The 17,092-nt window shown below is 41.2% G+C and overlaps 1 protein-coding gene across 4 annotated transcripts in view; it reads right to left on the bottom strand.

The window, feature by feature from the left end:
- LOC117429815 (semaphorin-4B-like) overlaps positions 1 to 17,092 on the bottom strand; it is an 84,364-nt gene that overhangs the window by 40,404 nt on the left and 26,868 nt on the right. Inside the window, exon 1 of one of the 4 annotated variants that reach the window (XM_058999115.1) lies at positions 7,599 to 7,736. The exons of 2 other annotated variants lie outside the window; for them this stretch is intronic. The gene's annotated coding sequence lies outside the window, so the exon portion shown is untranslated. Of the gene's footprint in view, positions 1 to 7,251; positions 7,312 to 7,598; positions 7,737 to 17,092 lie in introns of those variants that run through there. One more of the 4 variants, XM_058999118.1, reaches the window with a different exon arrangement.

Here is a 17,092-nt window from a genome sequence, read left to right as displayed (position 1 = left end):
ACTTCCTTGGGGAGACATAATTGGGTAAATGCTTTAACCAGGATATCCTTACCGAGGTATGCAATCTGATTTTTGTTGGGGCCCTTCTACTCTTGTCAGTCCCTTTATAATTTGGACCTGATTATCTCCCTCAGGAAGTCCCAACACCATTACTCTTTGATGGTCTCCATAGAGAGATTCCACCTCATGGAAGTTTAGTTCTCGTACCATTTCTTTATTTATCATGAAGTCGCGTTTATGAAACGTTGAAAATAGTTTTAAAGCAACCAGCAGGAATGCCAGGTTCAGAATGTCACGAGTAAGAATGTGAACGTCACATTCTTAATGTCACGAACCAGCCGGCATGGAGCAGTCACACGCAGACACACACACACACACACACACACACACACTGTGTCAGCAGGATAAAGTGATGACATGACCGCTCAAACAAGGTTCTGCACACTAAAAAGGTGATGATGGTTATTATTGCAGTTGTTAGTGTTTTTTTTTTTGTTTTTTTTTAAGTCTGCTTAAATGAAGTTAGGAATTCATTAAACTGTTCTTTTGAAACAAACGCATTGGATTTCTCTTGCCGTTATGCAGCGCTTTGGTGTGCTGCACTGTTTTTCTCTCCCTGCGTGTTGACTTCCTGAGCGGTGTTGCGTTACTGCGCTACAGTTGGGTGAGCAGGGGGGGGGCGCTGTTCTCTCTGATGATCTCTGTCACCTGGAAGTTCACCAGGCACCGGGCTGCTGATCAGCACTCCATTTCCAGAGGATCTCCTGACACAGGAAGCAATCAAGTATTCGGTTAAATGAATGACCCAAGGAAAACCACCTCGTAGGAACTTGATGCTAGATTCCCAATACTGTTTGCTCGAAATTGTTATTAGCGCTTGTTATTGTCTGTAATGAATAAAAAAAACACCAATTACAATCCTAGCACAAACCAAAACAATTTGAAAAAAGCAAAGTTAGTTGCAGGCTTTCGCTACACTATTATTTGTTCAATAGCCATTAAAATGCAAATTGAGTCTCCAGTGATTCACTGATTGAAAATGTTTTTAATTAGTTTTTTTTCCCCCCGTTATTTCTTTTTTTTATTTATTTTAATTCTCACAGCCCTAGATGAGCTTGCTGGCTAATTGATAGTAGAGATCTTGAAAATAATTTTCATCTAATCATGTCTCTAAACTTCTAATACATCGTTGTTTTTTTTTAAACAGATTTCAAAAGGAGAATATAAAAGAAAGATGACCTGTAAAGAACCTTGATCCCTATGAGCTAAAAAAAAAAACTCCACAGGAGGACTGAATTTGGACATGCAGCTCTCATGTGCCACGCTGTCCCCCGGGTCTGTTGTGTCATTCTATCTATCATATGTGTCTTATCAATTAAGAATTATACGGAAGCAAAGGACAAAGGCATATGAATTAAGCATTTATATCTGACGCAGCGGTCATTACATGCTAATACCCGCTGAAGTGACCGTTAGGAGTCCCGTGTCGAAGGCGAGGGGGACATCTTACAAAACAAAATGAGGTCCTATTGCTAGACCTGTTTCCATGCTACAGTTGCCAAGCTGAAAAATCTAAGAGAAATGCAAATAAAGCTGCTTTTTCTTTGCCACGGTGGCCTTCACAGATTGACGTGTCTGGTAGTTTTTTTTAACATTATTGGTTAATGAATGGCAGAACATGCAGAGGGCCTAGTTAAATAAAATACAACACAGTGAGTGGGGTGATACATTAACCATTCTTTATTCTTCTACCCATTAAAATAGATATGACCAAAAACTGCAGGAGCCACACCATTTCACACAATGCCAACCGGCGACAAAACCTTGCAGTTACAGGTAGACCCTTTTTATACTGTTACAATTACTCTGGTTTCTGTTGCTCCAGTATTAAGTCCCAACTTGTTTCCAGTCACTTCACACCTGAACCATGTGTCACTTCCTGTCCACACCACACTGCAGAGTTTACACTCTCTGGCCCGCATGCCCCTATGATGACTGGCCTGCTATACATTGTGATAACACCTTATTTCGTTTCTCAGCCCAGGTATCACTTATCGCTATAACTTCATTGATTGAAACCGAAGACCGTTTGGCATGTTTCAACCTGACAGCTCAGCCTGGATGCTGTTTTACAGCAACGTTTCAGGAGATACAATAGCACATCTACACAAGATCTCTTCACAGCCCCGCTTGCAGCACTGCATTGAGCTTGACACTTTGCCTCTTTTGATTGGAATATCTTTCAGTTTGACACGGTTCCTTCGATCAGTCTATCCATCCATCTATATGGTGTGTACAATGATTTACGTCTTCTTTGCAAATTATTCGGATGTTATTTTCCTTTACCATATTCATTTTGCAATCTGTTAATGTCCCTCTAAAACTATTCTCTTTACGCATCCTTTGGAAGTCCCCGCCTGGACTTGCCGGTACCTGACCAGTAGGTGTCGCTAATGTGCGACGAAGCAAACCTTCCTCAGCTGATTTACCTCTCTAACCTCGCGAGAGAGCAAAGGTCATAAGTCTCACTTGGTCCCCAGCCAAAATTAGCAACTTGGCATGGACAAGATTCGAACCAGGCTTGCATGACTCTGCACCCTGCACTGCTGATGCCACGTGAGCCACTGGGCACCCCCTCTGCAATCACACCTCCCTGCAGTCTGTGGGAGCTACAACGACACACTTCCTCAATCAATGCTGTGCTATTTCACCACAGTGATGTTTACTGAATGAGCTGTCGAGAAACCAGCAACAGTGATTCCTTTTGTGTGTGTGTGTGTGTGCGCGTGTTTCCCAGAGGTGTATATTTATGAGCACATGATCAATTATTAACCGGTATGAGGAAGAAAAAGAAAAATATCATCCCTAGAGACATTTAATGTCCACATCGAAGCAATGTGAGGCTGCTTTCCTGGTTTCTTCTCTCAGATTCCCTTCCAGTGAAAATAATGAAGCAGACAATAGAGTTGTCAAGCTAAATCTTTCGGGTTCCACTGTAAACAATGACAAGCAGAGCGAGATTTGAGATAATTAATGGTCCCTGCCTCAGCAAATGCAGAAAATGGGCCAGTACTCTACAGTCCTTATCTTTAATTAAAATGAGCATCCCGATTTACACAAAAAGCCACACTTCAATCCTAATTAGTGTTTAATGTGCAAACAAACCCTGCTTCAAAACAACCAGTCAAGTGTAATGTCCTGGGGGGGGAAACCAACCAATCAGAATTCATCAGAGTGGTCACCACAAGAGGTGTGATTCAGCTTTAATATTAGCTTTCTGTGGCAGGCAGCTTTGATTTTAAAATGAATAAAAACTCGATACAAGCTAGGTTTGGAGGAAGGCGGTCAAAGGGCTCTCGTGTGAGGTCCTGCCCTTTATCCTAGCACTGGGACGGCTGCAGACCCATGTTCCATTTTTAACACAATTACCCCCTGCCCTGCCTGGAGATAAATGAGCAGCTGTTTATTTTCACTAGGCTGACCCTGTTTGCATTATTTAACAGGTCAAACACATTGCCGAATGGATTAAAAGGCTGGGTCAGAAAATGAACAGGTCATTATGTCAGAAATATTTAAATGAACCCCCTGGGGGAGCAGTGATGAAGAGTAATGAAGAGGACTCCGGTCCCTAAAGTGCGCTGTAACTTTGATTGCTGTGCACATATTGAGGGGGCCTCACCCAATCGTATTTCAGACAGACTGGCTTCTGAATACAAGGACACGCTATAACATATTGCTAGCTTACACCCATGCATGTAGGGGTTAAACTACTCGGCTTCATGAAGAAACTCGATACAGCTTTCACATCTCCAAACGCTTTGAGGTAGAAACCACACGGAAGAATAATAGCACAACTATTTGACAAATGTACATATCAGGGCGATAATCTATTACACAGATCTTGTTATTCAGATTTTGGAATCGTAACGTTGGCCGATAAGATCGTCCATAGTCTGTTTCATTAACTCCTGTTTTATCCGAAAAGACGTACGTGTTTGCAAATGCTTTTTGGACAGTGAAGAAAAAGTAGTGAGTGATTCTCACAAAAGTCAGCTACATTAATACTTCATTGTATAGCATTGCATTGCATGCTTTCAACAGCTTTCTTTATCAAGAGCACAGCTTTTTATGTATCCTCTATACATTTCCAAATCCTCCTTCTCAATACCATGCCATGGAATGACATTTCTCAAGGAACCTGGATTGCCAGCAAGCAGAGAGTCAAATATCCTGGGAAATCAGCACTGCCCTCGGATCCGCTGGTCACCAGATACATTGCATCTGGTCTGTCAAGCTGAAACACTGCTGACAAAACAAGTCACACGCAGAACAACAGCTCATGCAAGGTCAACGGCTGAAACCATAACAGAACCCAAAATGAGAAAATGAGAATTTTAAAACAGTTTGTAATTTCATACAGCAGTTTAAAAACAGTACGCTAGTGTAAAAAAAAAGGGGGGGGATCTTGCAGAAAGTCACATTCTGTGTAGTCATTGCCATCAAGATTGCTTTTATCTGTTGTGAAAATCTACTTTAAATAAAGGGGAAAACAAATAAATACCTATTGTATTTCTTTTCAATGCAGAGTATTTTATTTGCAATCCGGTCTCATTTCTGGGGTAGCCCTTTGTATGTGCAGGTACATATTTTCATCTGAAGCTGAATCAACAGTCTAATGTAATTCAGGGCAAAGTGAACTTTCCTCATCTTTCCTAGAAAAATCAAAGCCCCCCTTGAAGAAAGAGTTTTTCTAATCGGCATTCACATCTCCCCCGGGAGCGTGCACAGTGCAGTCACAGTGGATGCAACAGTTTGATTACGCATCACGGTCTGACGATCCAAGAATCCAGCAGTCTGCCTGGTGCCAGAGCTCCACATTATGTTTGTGTATCGGTAGACTATATAGATGACATAGCAGATGAACGCACTGACCTAAATAAGCCAGCTTGTTGCTTTCAGGGCCTGGTTTCACAACATCCAAGAGCAGACCAAATATGGTGCTTGGAAAGCAGGCTATAATGCCGACAGCCAGTTTCCTTAATAGAAACAAATTGACACCCTGCAACTGTACTTATTGTGCAGCAGTCACCCGTGAGGCACGCCAAGAACTGGAGCATCTGAAGAGCATCCTCAAGGTTTCTAACAGCAGACTGATGCTAGTAAACACAGGCAGCACGGGCTCGCTCCCAATTTACACTTTGCTAGCCAATTAAGCACAACCGTTGTATTTATTTACTTATAGTCTTGACTGTGTAGAGTTGTGTCGCAAGGGTTGCCATGGGTTCTCAGGAGTTATACCTCTATCTCTCTCTCTCTCTCTCTCTCTCTCTCTCTCTCTCTCTCTCTCTCTCTCTCTCTCTCTCATTCCTTGTTTCATTTTTAGTTTGACACATTTTCCAATCTCACACTTTTACACTTCCGTGTTAGTCGTTAAAATGTCCCTGCTGTTTGAACACGTGTCCTTACTTCACACGTTGTTATAGTTGTTAAACGAGCAGGAGAAAGGAAACCTGCACATACAAAGGGCTACCCCAGAAAAGTGTACAAGCAACTAAAGTCAGCAGTGCACTGTATCATCTCTAAAGGGTTAAAGGTATTATTATATACCATCTACAGGTAACATTCAACTCTTACCTGTTTAATATGATATACTATGTGTTTTCTCTATCACTAGCTACAGTGGGCTGTGGTTGTATAAATATTTACGCACATGTATTCGCTTTGTGGTGTTTAGCATTGATTTACATTTCATAGTTTATGTAAAGAACCATTGCTTTATGTTTAGTAAAAGGTCATGGGATTTAAATTGTGTTTTTCTCTAGGTCCTGGATCACATCTCAATGTAAAGTCACAACAGTGCCGCTCTGCTGTTATGTAGTGATTCACCTTCATCATATTAATACTAGCCATTAGTCTTCAGTCCTTCCCAATGCATATGTGTTAACCTGTTTAACTAAATCCTCTACTTTCATTTTCTTGGGATCAGATTCAAATTACACTGCACAGTTCCATGCCAGGTATGATGGTGCAGTGTTATAATTCCTTACTCAGAATCCATTTCTACTGTCTGCTTCGGTTTTGTATTTTCTATTTGCAGAGGCATGTATCCTTTTTTTACAGCTACCAATACTTGCATGCAGTGCATTTGTTATTACAGTATCCACATTGGGACATTGAAAATGAATTTACTGTACAATGAGCAAGCAGATGTATACACTGCCATTGTCATTAGAACTAACATGGAGCAACCCTTAAGACATTTTAAATGAAAAAGCCACTAAGCTGTATGTGACTCTGTAAGCCCTGTAAATCAATGCTAATCTGGTAACGTATTTAAAGATAACAGGAGAACCCACTGTAATACATTTGCAAGTTTAATTTACGATGTGTCAGTGACTGTAATCTTACCACCTTTTGTTTAAAATGATTTTTCTTTTACTCATAAGAATCACTGCGTTTGAAAATACCTGAATTAAGAAGCTTTAAATTCAGAGCTTAAAGAACAAAACTCCACACTCAGAAGCGTTGCAGTCCAGAGTGTGCTGTTCCTAAGACAGCTATGAAGCTCGTGTGTGTGTGTGTGTGCCAGTAGCACATCTAAAACAATGGGCTGCTGTTGATCCATACATTTGCATAGCTTTCATGATAAATTACAAAGATGGGAATGAGTACACAATTAAATTATGTTTTACGTAGAAGTAGTTTTGACAATAGATAATATTTTACACTCTTGCCAGTTTTATTTTATAAAAAGGTAGATATTGTGTTATTTTGTACCGAGCGCAGGTGTTGGAGGAGGTATTTTCATGGTTATTGTGTTTAAAATGTACTGATTTTATTGGCTAAATACCCCTGTTGCTTTTAAAATATATCTGTATACATATGCACCAAATCCAGAAAAAGAAACATAGCAATGTATAGCACATTTGAAATGATGAACCCACTTCACTAAATCTGCTGTCATTGTTTGAAAAAAAGAAACACACCCACATACTGAAGCAAAAAAATAAATAATAAGACAATTTCAATTTGAGAGTAGATATAACAAGATACTGAAATGGAACTAGAAATTGTAAAACAATAAAATAATAATTATAATAATTATAATATTAATAATAATAATTGAAACAACAAAAAAAGACAATATTAAGTTCCTTTGAATATTTAATGAAATCATTATATTTTATATCTAACAGGTTTGCTTTACGCAGACAAGATCCGAATATATTAATTCTGGAAAAGAAAAATCACCTCCTGACAGCCCAGCGAGCCCAGTAACATCCTCATCAATTTAGAAGCCAGTTCTGGAATCCCACATTCTCGCCATGGTTACCGGAACCTTACTACAGGCAGAGCAAGAGCCAGCAGAGGCAGCAGTAACGGCAACCACGGCAACAGAAAGCAATCTATTGCCATGGTACCCACCATCTGAGCGACAAAAAACCCAGCCTCGCAGACACACGGCAGCCAGTGCTGTGCAAACATCCCCCCCCCCCCCCCCCCCCACATTATTATGCCATTTGTAACACTTCAAACTTTCCTTTTCTTCATGCAAAAAAATGAACAAAATGTGGTTACAAGAATAAAATCAGTCTTACCGGGGTTTTTTTATTTCTCTCTGGCACTGAGTAGCAGAAATGAGCTGCAGCAGCAAACAGCACTTGTACAGAAATTCCCTAAGGGTGTCTATGCTATAGCTGATACACACATGCAGCAGGCAACCACCAAGCAGAAAAAAAAATGCATCAGCGCAAGGATTGCTTCCAGGCAATGCACATTACATCATTGAGCTCTCCTGTGAACTCGATGGAGAGTGGTGGGCTGTGAAGGGGAGGGGGGTCTCCACAGTGAAGCCCACGATTGCACGCTTTGTTATTGGTGGGTTGTCCCGACAGAGCAGTGCTGTAACAGAGAGTAATGGAATCCAGCCTCGGCACAGCAAAGTTCTGCCTTTAAACAAGAATCCTGCCGAGCTGGCAGTATATCATTGCTCTGCATCCTTTACTTCACAGAGAATCAAGACCATGTGGAGCTTGCGGTTCAAGATCAGCAGGGTTTTAAAAGGGTTTACTAGAACGTCTGCTTGCAATTCATTGCCAGTTTTAATCATTTACATAAACACCAATATGTCTACAGCCGTTTCTCTTTGTTTCATCAGTGCTGTTAAACATGATGCTGCATTGGGTTTCAAAAGAAAATGAAAGCAGGAATGAACACAACAACCTTGTGGCCTGATCAATATGAAGACCAGTTCAGCAGGAAGAACGCTGGAGTCTATTCTGCTCATCTAAACGTGGCATATTTAAATACTCACAGGCACCGTTACAGATGCACACTTTAATTCAAACGTTGTGCTTAATGATACTCATAATGTAGTCTAATTGTACAGGCCAGGTTCTTAGGACAGTTCTTTCAGTCTGAATCCACAATGTCTCTTTAAAATAGGTATATGAACGTTTTCTTTTTTTCTGCCTTGACTTCTGAGCTGACAGGGTAACGTTTTCTCATGTGCATTTCAACAGACAGCCCTGTCGTTCCGAACGCCTCTCAACTGTTGCAACAAAGCCTGAAGGGGCTCTTTATATCTTTAGATTACTGTGCGTTTGAACAAGGAAAAATAAAATATTTAGCCCTTGTCGAGTGTGTGTGTGATGAAAGACTGCATCCTGGCATCAAAGTGCTTCAGAGGTTGAAAAGAAAAACCCTTTGCTTTAAAAATGCAATTATTTCCTACACTTCATAGCAGGCAGTTATTTTTAGCAGAGAAATGGAAATGTGCATTCACGCAGCAGAGTGTAATTTAACAGTTACTTTGCACTTACAGAATAGAAACCGCAGGGGAAACCGAATCTGCGTACCTCTCTTAATGAGTGATTCTGGTGTTCTCCGAACATCCGCCATAGCAGTTACCATATTTAACATCGTACTGAACATTCAATCAGATAAGTAGAATTTAGATTTTTAAACCTGATCTTGTTGCGTCAGGTGTTCTTATCTTATGAAAACATTTTTCATGGAACATCAGATTATGTACATTGATGTCATCACTGGTTAAAGGATTTGACTGAATATTGCAATCAACTTCTGATTGACTGAGACATTTAGAAAGAGCAGGCCTCCATTGGTCAAACTGGGGCTTCAGAACTAGATGGCTATAGGGGGCTGCTTGAAGTCCTCAGTGTTTGTTAACTGCAGCCCTGTTTATTCAGGTAAAGTGATTGGATTGTCTGGGCTTGAGCCAGCCTCTTCTTAATTTCATGAGACAGGCGCTCACATATAAAGAACACTCTGGGGATTGGCAGTTCCAGTCATGCATAAACATTAAAACCCATGCAGAGCTGATTTACATCTTTAGAGAAGGGGGGATTGCGGGCACCCAAACCCTTACTCTAGTTATGCAACCAGTGATCTTCACGTCAATGAACAAGCCTGCAGACACAAACAGGGGCCTGCGTCAGCTAATGGTGCAACAAGCACACGCCTGGGATTACTAAGAGCTGGTGGGAGAACCATCATTGCATCATATATCTTACTGGACGGCAGACTTGAGCAATGTCTTCCTGTCTCTTTAAATTATCTGCTGCTTTAATGAATTATTAACCAGCTCTAAAAGGGATTACAGAGGCTTCCCAAACAGTTTAACAGGACCATAATAACATAAAAAAAAACTGTTACTGATTGAGTACATGGCACAGAGAAGTCACCAGCATTAAAACACATGCTGAAACATCAATGATTTGTAGATTGTTTAGGGATGTTGGCATGCCTTCCATCCACTGAACTGCATGCCCTGGCTAGCAGCAAGCTCCTTTGCCTGCACAGTAGCTCTGTCTGTTTAATGTAATGACTTAGGACTTATTAAATCTAAAACTGTTTTATATATAGATAGATATGTAGGCCTCTGTACAAACACGGACACCAGCGCTAAAGACTTAAATAAAATATTGTTACAACATCTCACAAATGAGCATGATATAAGCTGGTGTGATAAAGGCAACCTTTCAAAGCTACAAACTCTTTTTTTTTTTTTTTTTTTTAAGTAATTCATTAACTCTGCTTACTCTAAAGGATTGCCTGGATAATTCTGAGCCACTGCCATGGACAGAGCTCGGTTTTATTCCAGCACAATTTGTAATGGATTTTATTATTGTGGGCTGAGACCCTCACAACTCAATTCACATGTTAGTCCAGTTGATTCAAAGTGAAGGTAAACTGTGCCCTGGCAAGAACACTGGCACTGTGCTACACCGATACACGCCACTTCAACTGGAGAAGAAACCATAAACAAGTACACATAAATAATGCCAAGATATCTGTTCTGATAAAACACCCCTGCGTGAGTGAGATGCAGAAACTAGAAGAACCTGTAGGAGCACCAATGAATAGAAACCATGGAGATCGGCGCTGATCCAAGATAGATTCAACTTTGTGAGTCCCAGGAAAACACAAGCGAGGTCATTTGAAATAATAGGCAGTGATAGCCTGTGTTTTAATGAATGGAAATAAAAGTCATTATATAATATTGACTGCTTCAATCCCTGTGCTTACAATCACTGAAATGTAAAGTGCCCTCATTCCCTTGTTGCTGCGTGACTGTGCATAGTCTCTCTGCTTCAAACAGTATCTGCCTGGTTAGGAAACAAAATAATACATTTCACAATGGGAAGTGGTCTATCTAAAGCCAACACAAAGGGTTAGTTCCCAGGATCTAAAAACCATAAAGCAATTATTTCTGTTGATTAGCATCCAGATGACCGACATCAAATAACAATCAGAGAGAACCGACCAATCAAGCTGATGTGCCCTGGGGTCGGTTCCCATAGTATACTGTAATTGCAATCATGTTTGGTCCTGTAAACTGTCATCTGTATTAAAAACACACACACAGTGAGTATACAGCACAAGGCTGTGTCCAGCATCATTTCTCATTAGAGGATTCAGAGGCTTTGAAGGTATAGTGGATGAAGACGAGGGAGGCAGGGGGAGTGTAAAAATGTTCATTAAAACACTGGCAATTGTCTATCGGAAGTTTATTGAAAATCAGTCTATAACTATACCCTATACCGAACCCTAGCCACAGCCCTAACCCTACATTAAACCTTACCCCAACCCTATCCCATTCCTAACCTCAACCGCTCCCTCAGTCTCTCCTGACAGTAAAACCAGACGGCATGTCAACATCCCAGCACTGCATTCATGCCTTATTTCTGTTAATAAGAAACAAGCCAAGGGTATTTTCTTCTTGTTGTTTGTGGCTCTGGAGGGGTGGGGTCCCCAGCTGCTCCTGCCGCTAACATGGAAGGACAGCAGTGCAATCTTCACATACCTCCATGTAAGAACTAAATCCATGCTCAAACCCGTGCCAGGCGTGCCGATGCCCAGGACTCTCCTCCAGCACCGCTCCCTGCCCACGGCCCACTAATCACAGATACTGCAGGTCAGCAACAGGCGTTTTTACATTCTATTGAAGTCATGTAAAGAGGGTTAGGGGACTGGTGCGAAATTCAATCACCATCTCAACTGCATACAATAACATCAGCTCTAATTACAGCACATACTGGTGCTGCTCACTGGCAGGCTGCACTCTGAAGACTTGGCTGAAACGGCCTCACTTGACTCCAGATGTAATGTAGCAGCACAGCTGTCAGATGCCAGTTTGAAAAGCAGCCTGCTAGGAATGAACCGAACCCTGCACTGCTGTAAGCAGAACAGCCAAGCTATGAGACACTTACTGACCCAGTGTTAAAGGCCTGAAAATATCCACCATCCATGCATGCACTATGAGCTGCCTAGTATCAGCCATAGTCCTTCACTTTCATTTAAAGCATGCACAGTATAGTAAAACAAGATTGCACAATAAAACTGCAAAATAATGTAGGATACGCCAGCTGCATGGTGCTTCTAGTGATTTCTGATTCCGCTGCGTTCGTCTACAGCAGCTTCAGTATAAGTCGTCATCTTAACCCCTTCAGGTCTTCAATATTACCCAGAATCGACATAGTGACACACCAAACGTATAAAATAAAAGAGATGTAATGAATACACCTGTTGCTTGAAAACTACGGCACATCCCTCATAAAAGTTTCCTATAGTAAAAGCAGAGCAAAGTGTAATAAAGGGCAGTGAAGACATGGTCAGGTATAGGTAAGCATTGTAAAGAATAATGAGGTGTGATTAAACATATTAATAAACATGCAAACTAGAGTAAACTATGGTGAATGCTGCTGTAACCATGGGAACAGCTGTGACAATACCATGACAAAACACTGCGGTAAACTTTTATAAGGGATGCAAGTGATTTACTGATCTTTGTGATGCATCCATTAGCAAAATTCCTTTAAAACGGACAGACGTAAACTGTTTCGGTACACGTGAGTGGGCAGTCCTTCACCTTACTCAGAAAGCAGACAAGTGCCTGTAAACAGGACATTATTGATCTTCTGAAACAGCTCTGGCACCATTCCAGTGTTACAATCATCGCTCCAAATTCCTGTCCTCCTGCTAGTGAAAATTATTACAAGTGACTGTCACCACTGAGAGCTCACACCCCACACTTAAACACACTCAGGTGACCAAAGTGCTGGGGTCACCTGTCTGACCCTTTCTTCACTCGCCGCGGCGTAATATCCCTGGTTACCTTAGCAACGCCTGGTAATGCTCACGGCAGAGTCCTTCCAATGACATACACTGTACTGCTGCCTTATCTTCACACTGCAAAGGCAATCAGCTGCAGTAGCTATGCAAGGGACCCCATGCACCTGCTTTAACACAGCCCGGGGGAAGGTGTGCAATCACTCACAGTGAAGTTTCAATCGCTACTGAACTCACTGTAGTTTACAGTTTGGAAAGAGGGAGGCCTCTTCAAAGGGACTGTTTTACACACCTCCCTGTGTGCTATTTCCAAGGCTGTTCTGAGGTGTGATTCACATTGTGCTGCTGCTGCTGCTGCTGCTGCGAAACATGTTCATCACACTTCCATTTTCTAATATGTGAGGAACGGCACCGCTATTGAAACTGGGTCAGCAGTGCCAGGAGCCACGAGGTCAGGTATTGTCCTCGGCTCTCTCACTAGTCTGGACCCATCCCTCGGGACCGATTAGGGGGTCATTTGCGTAACACACACACCCACCTTGCCTTTTATCCATTAAACAAAGGGCCCTGATCCAGTAATGCAGGTGTGCCCAATCACAGTGCTGGAGGGCATTCCACTGCAGCTTTAAGAGGTAAAATGTTATAATTAACTCCTTCAGGGTCTGGAAGGAGGTTTAATCGGTTCAATTACACCATTTAGAACAGGGTTGGAACAAAGACCAGGAGTGGAAGGACCAGCTTTGGTCTCTCAGCTCAAATACATTGTGTTTGAAAAGCCCCCTCAAAAGCCCATAGAATTGAGTGTGTTTTATTGCATTTGGTGAGCTGCATATATTATTTTGGAACCTATCTTGAATTCATTCAAAGTGTATGTGTGTTTTTTGTATCTTCATAGGAGGGGAATGTTAAACCTTCACAAAAAACGAAACAGTCCATGAAAGATGGGTGTAATGACAATGTGTAATGTGTAATGAAAGCTTGGTCTTTCAAGGGTTAAGGGACTGAAAAGCGCTTTGAAGTATGGTGTATTTCCAACGTTTAAATGGTTTGAATCCAGTCCCGTGTGTGAAAGGTGACACAGAGCGCATTAACCTGTTTGCACGATCCAATACGTTTCACCTGGCTTTAACCTCACTATGCAAACAAAGGAAGACAATCTAACAGTATTGTCTTACATGTGATTTTGTTTCTTGGGATTGCAACACACTGCTGTGGTTAAGCGTTTTCTTTGCGTAACTGGTAGTGCCCTTTCACAGGGTCGGCACAGCAACACCAGTGTATTATCTGAAAAAGTAAATTGGGCGTGCAATAAACAGTACTGCACAGCTTACACTAAGTAATTGTTTATTTTCACTGCACAGCTTGTAATATAATAAAGGGTTGTGCTGCACACTTAATAGAACATGGGGGAGCACATGATCCCTCCGCTAGACCAAAACGTTTGACTGATTGTGTATAAACTGAATTACGTGGGACACCCACAAATTGCAGACCAACCGATTTATCCAAATACAACCATTTATTTGATATCACTACAATACCAACATAAACACTTTCGGCCACATAATTTTGCTGAATTATATTTTCACAGACAATCCATCAAGTTAACAAGGAGTTATGACATTGATGAATGCACAGGCTGAAATGGCTGAACTGCACCTCTAGTGGCGTTGCTGCAGTCATGTTATTGCTCAAGCTATTTTAAAATCAGACACACAGACCTGAATGCAATCCATATTGTTATTATTTTGACTGTTCGCTAACTGTAGTAAAGCATCGAAATATAACCTGTTGAAAAAAAAAAGAATTCTCAGCTCCAAAAATCTAAACCAATGCCAATAAGATGCAGAAGAATTGTAACGATTTTCCTCCCCTTAACTTCCCACTGTAAGAAATTATATAAGTGGAACATTTCTCAAATTTACAGAGTGGCTATCAGCCCTCCAACCCTCCATCTGTTGTCTAAATTGATGAGTGTTTCGACAAAAAACAAATTGTTGTTCAAGTCGATTCCAACGCTAATTTTATGCGACAGACAAACTTTCCAGACGGTGATAATCTCATTGCATGCCATCGTATCAGTCAGGTGTCAAGTTAAGATCCAGCAATCAGGTTCCTTTCATCTGACAAAATGAAAGTTTTACAGTAAATTCCCTCCCACCCGTTCTAAGGGAGCTGGTGTAATTGTGCTGTCAGTCTGATTGATCATGGTAGAGTCTCTCTCGAGCCCCAGTGATGAGATGCAGTGCATTATCTTGTAGCTCTTGATCCAATGTAGATTTAGATGCTGTCTTAATGGCCTAACTTTTGATCATGTGTTTTCATCTCTGCTCTTCTCCCACACAGCCGAAACACTCGCTTACAAGCAAAACAAGATACGATGACGTTACTCAAACTTACTGTGTGTGCGTGTGGGGGGGGGGGGGGGCAGGTAATACTATTAATGTGCAGACAAAATTTGAGAAAATATCCTGTGACGGGGGACTGCCCCGTCTTTATGAACATGGTTGGGACTGGCAGGGAGGGGGTTAAAATTCCTCCCTGCCAGGAAAACATGTGAGAATGTGGCTGGAGCCCTAATTGAATAATTAGCAATTATTGATTAATTGGGCTCCAGCCACAGGGGATAAAAGCCAGGGGAGAGGCCCTGGCTAGGGAGGAGAGTTCTAGAAGGAGAGGAAGAGAGGGTTTTCTGTGTGTGCTGTTTTCTGTTTGTTTTGCGACCAGTGAAGGCAACGCCCAGCCTGGAAACTTTATTTGTAAGTTTTGTTTTGTGTTTATTTTGTGTTGGAAACCTTTTTGTTTGGCCCTTGTGCCTATTTATTTTGTATTTTTGTTTATTAAAAACTTTAGTTTGAACTTTAAAACTGTCTCTGAGTCTCAAACCTCGGTCAATCCTGTCACATATCCCCACAAAGAAAGTAACTCCTGAAAAAAATTACGTTTTGTGGACGTCCCCACTTTGTAAAACACCTTTTTAATAACTAAATATGCCTTTTAAAAAAAAAAAAAAAAAAAAAAAAAAAAAAGTGCCAAAATATTTAGCTTGTTGTCGACTTTCACCCTGTGTGGTTCTGTCTGACTGGAGTTAGAAATAGTAAATAAAAATATAATGAGAAGTCCCCACAAATATAGGAATGCAAACATGCGTGCGTGTGTCAACATCAGAAAATGTTTTCACATGCCCAGCAGTTCTCAAGTACTACTTGATCCAACTGCCATGTCAATGCCTGTATCATGTTAATGCTTATAAGCCTAGTTACAGTTATTAAAAATATATACATTGAGGAATCATCACAAACGCTTTCCTCACCAGCAATGTGGAGCAGCGGTTTCGGAGTCTGGAAACACAAGGTGAAAATTCACAACACCTATTACAGCTGATTTACAGCAGCAACCAGACCGAACAACAACAGCGGCCAAGATAAGGCAATCGCATCTGTGTCTGCTTTGTTTCAGGCCCCATTGTGCTTTCCCTGTTAAATTTAATGTTCGCTTTACCTTCCTCTTCCTCTTACTCTTAGTAAGGAGGGATGTTTCTCCTGATTATAGTGCTCGACTTCTTAGTGCATTACGTTAAAGTGTACCCAGTTTACTTTCAGGGCTGGGGTTCATTACTGTGTTGCGTGTGCCTGAAGTAAAATAAGACCATTAGTGACATTTTATTTGTTGTTGTAAAACTTTTTTTTTTTTTTCGAAAGAAAAACAAAACTCTTTCTTCCCCTAAGGCCAGACCGTGTTTCAGTAAGAGCGATATCTTTTTAATCAGGCTTTAATCATCCCCCACTCTTGTCAGCCCACAATTCATGAAGCATGAAAGAGAAACCAGGTGCTTCATAACGCTTCAGGAGTTATTGCATGAAGGAGCCAAAGAGTTCCTCCACATGAACAACCTCTTTACACCCTGGAGTAGCTGTATGCATGTTCAGGTTTCTGTATGCGTGAGGGCTGAGGTGCAGGCATTAGCTACACTTGTTTGGATTCTTAACTTCCGAATGGGTTTCTGAACGAGGATACTCTTTCCACTCGCCAATAGTTTGATTGCAATTCAGACTCCCTTCAAAAGGACTGCATCCCATCCATTAAATGCAATGGCTCGTTAACGTCTTCGTTAGCCTCACTGTTGCCGGATGATGCTGATGTTGAAACATTCTAAAAAGGAATGGTTTCTATGAACCCTAATGGAATAAGCACCGTTCATACTTTGAATACGTTCAAACACGTGGAACTGCGGCTGTTCATAGCTGTAGCCTTGCGTTTACTTTTCAACTGAAAATCTATTTGATTTATTAACCAGATGAATCGGTTCAAGGCATTTCTTTCATCTTCTCTGCAACCACAGCTTCATGTGTCAACAGATGTTAAAAGTGAATGTGCATCAGCTGTAATTTTTTCATACTGTATACTGGCAACAAGAAAATGCATCTTGTATCAAAAGAAACAATCATATCCTAGCTTCAGCCTACAATATCTCAGTCCCTCATTGGTTACTGCTGCTGGA

Source organism: Acipenser ruthenus, chromosome 24 (assembly GCF_902713425.1).
Source record: "Acipenser ruthenus chromosome 24, fAciRut3.2 maternal haplotype, whole genome shotgun sequence".
In the NCBI taxonomy this organism is placed as follows: domain Eukaryota; kingdom Metazoa; phylum Chordata; class Actinopteri; order Acipenseriformes; family Acipenseridae; genus Acipenser; species Acipenser ruthenus.
The sequence above is the reverse complement of the archived record's forward strand: the minus strand, read 5'-3'. Positions and strand labels throughout refer to the sequence as shown.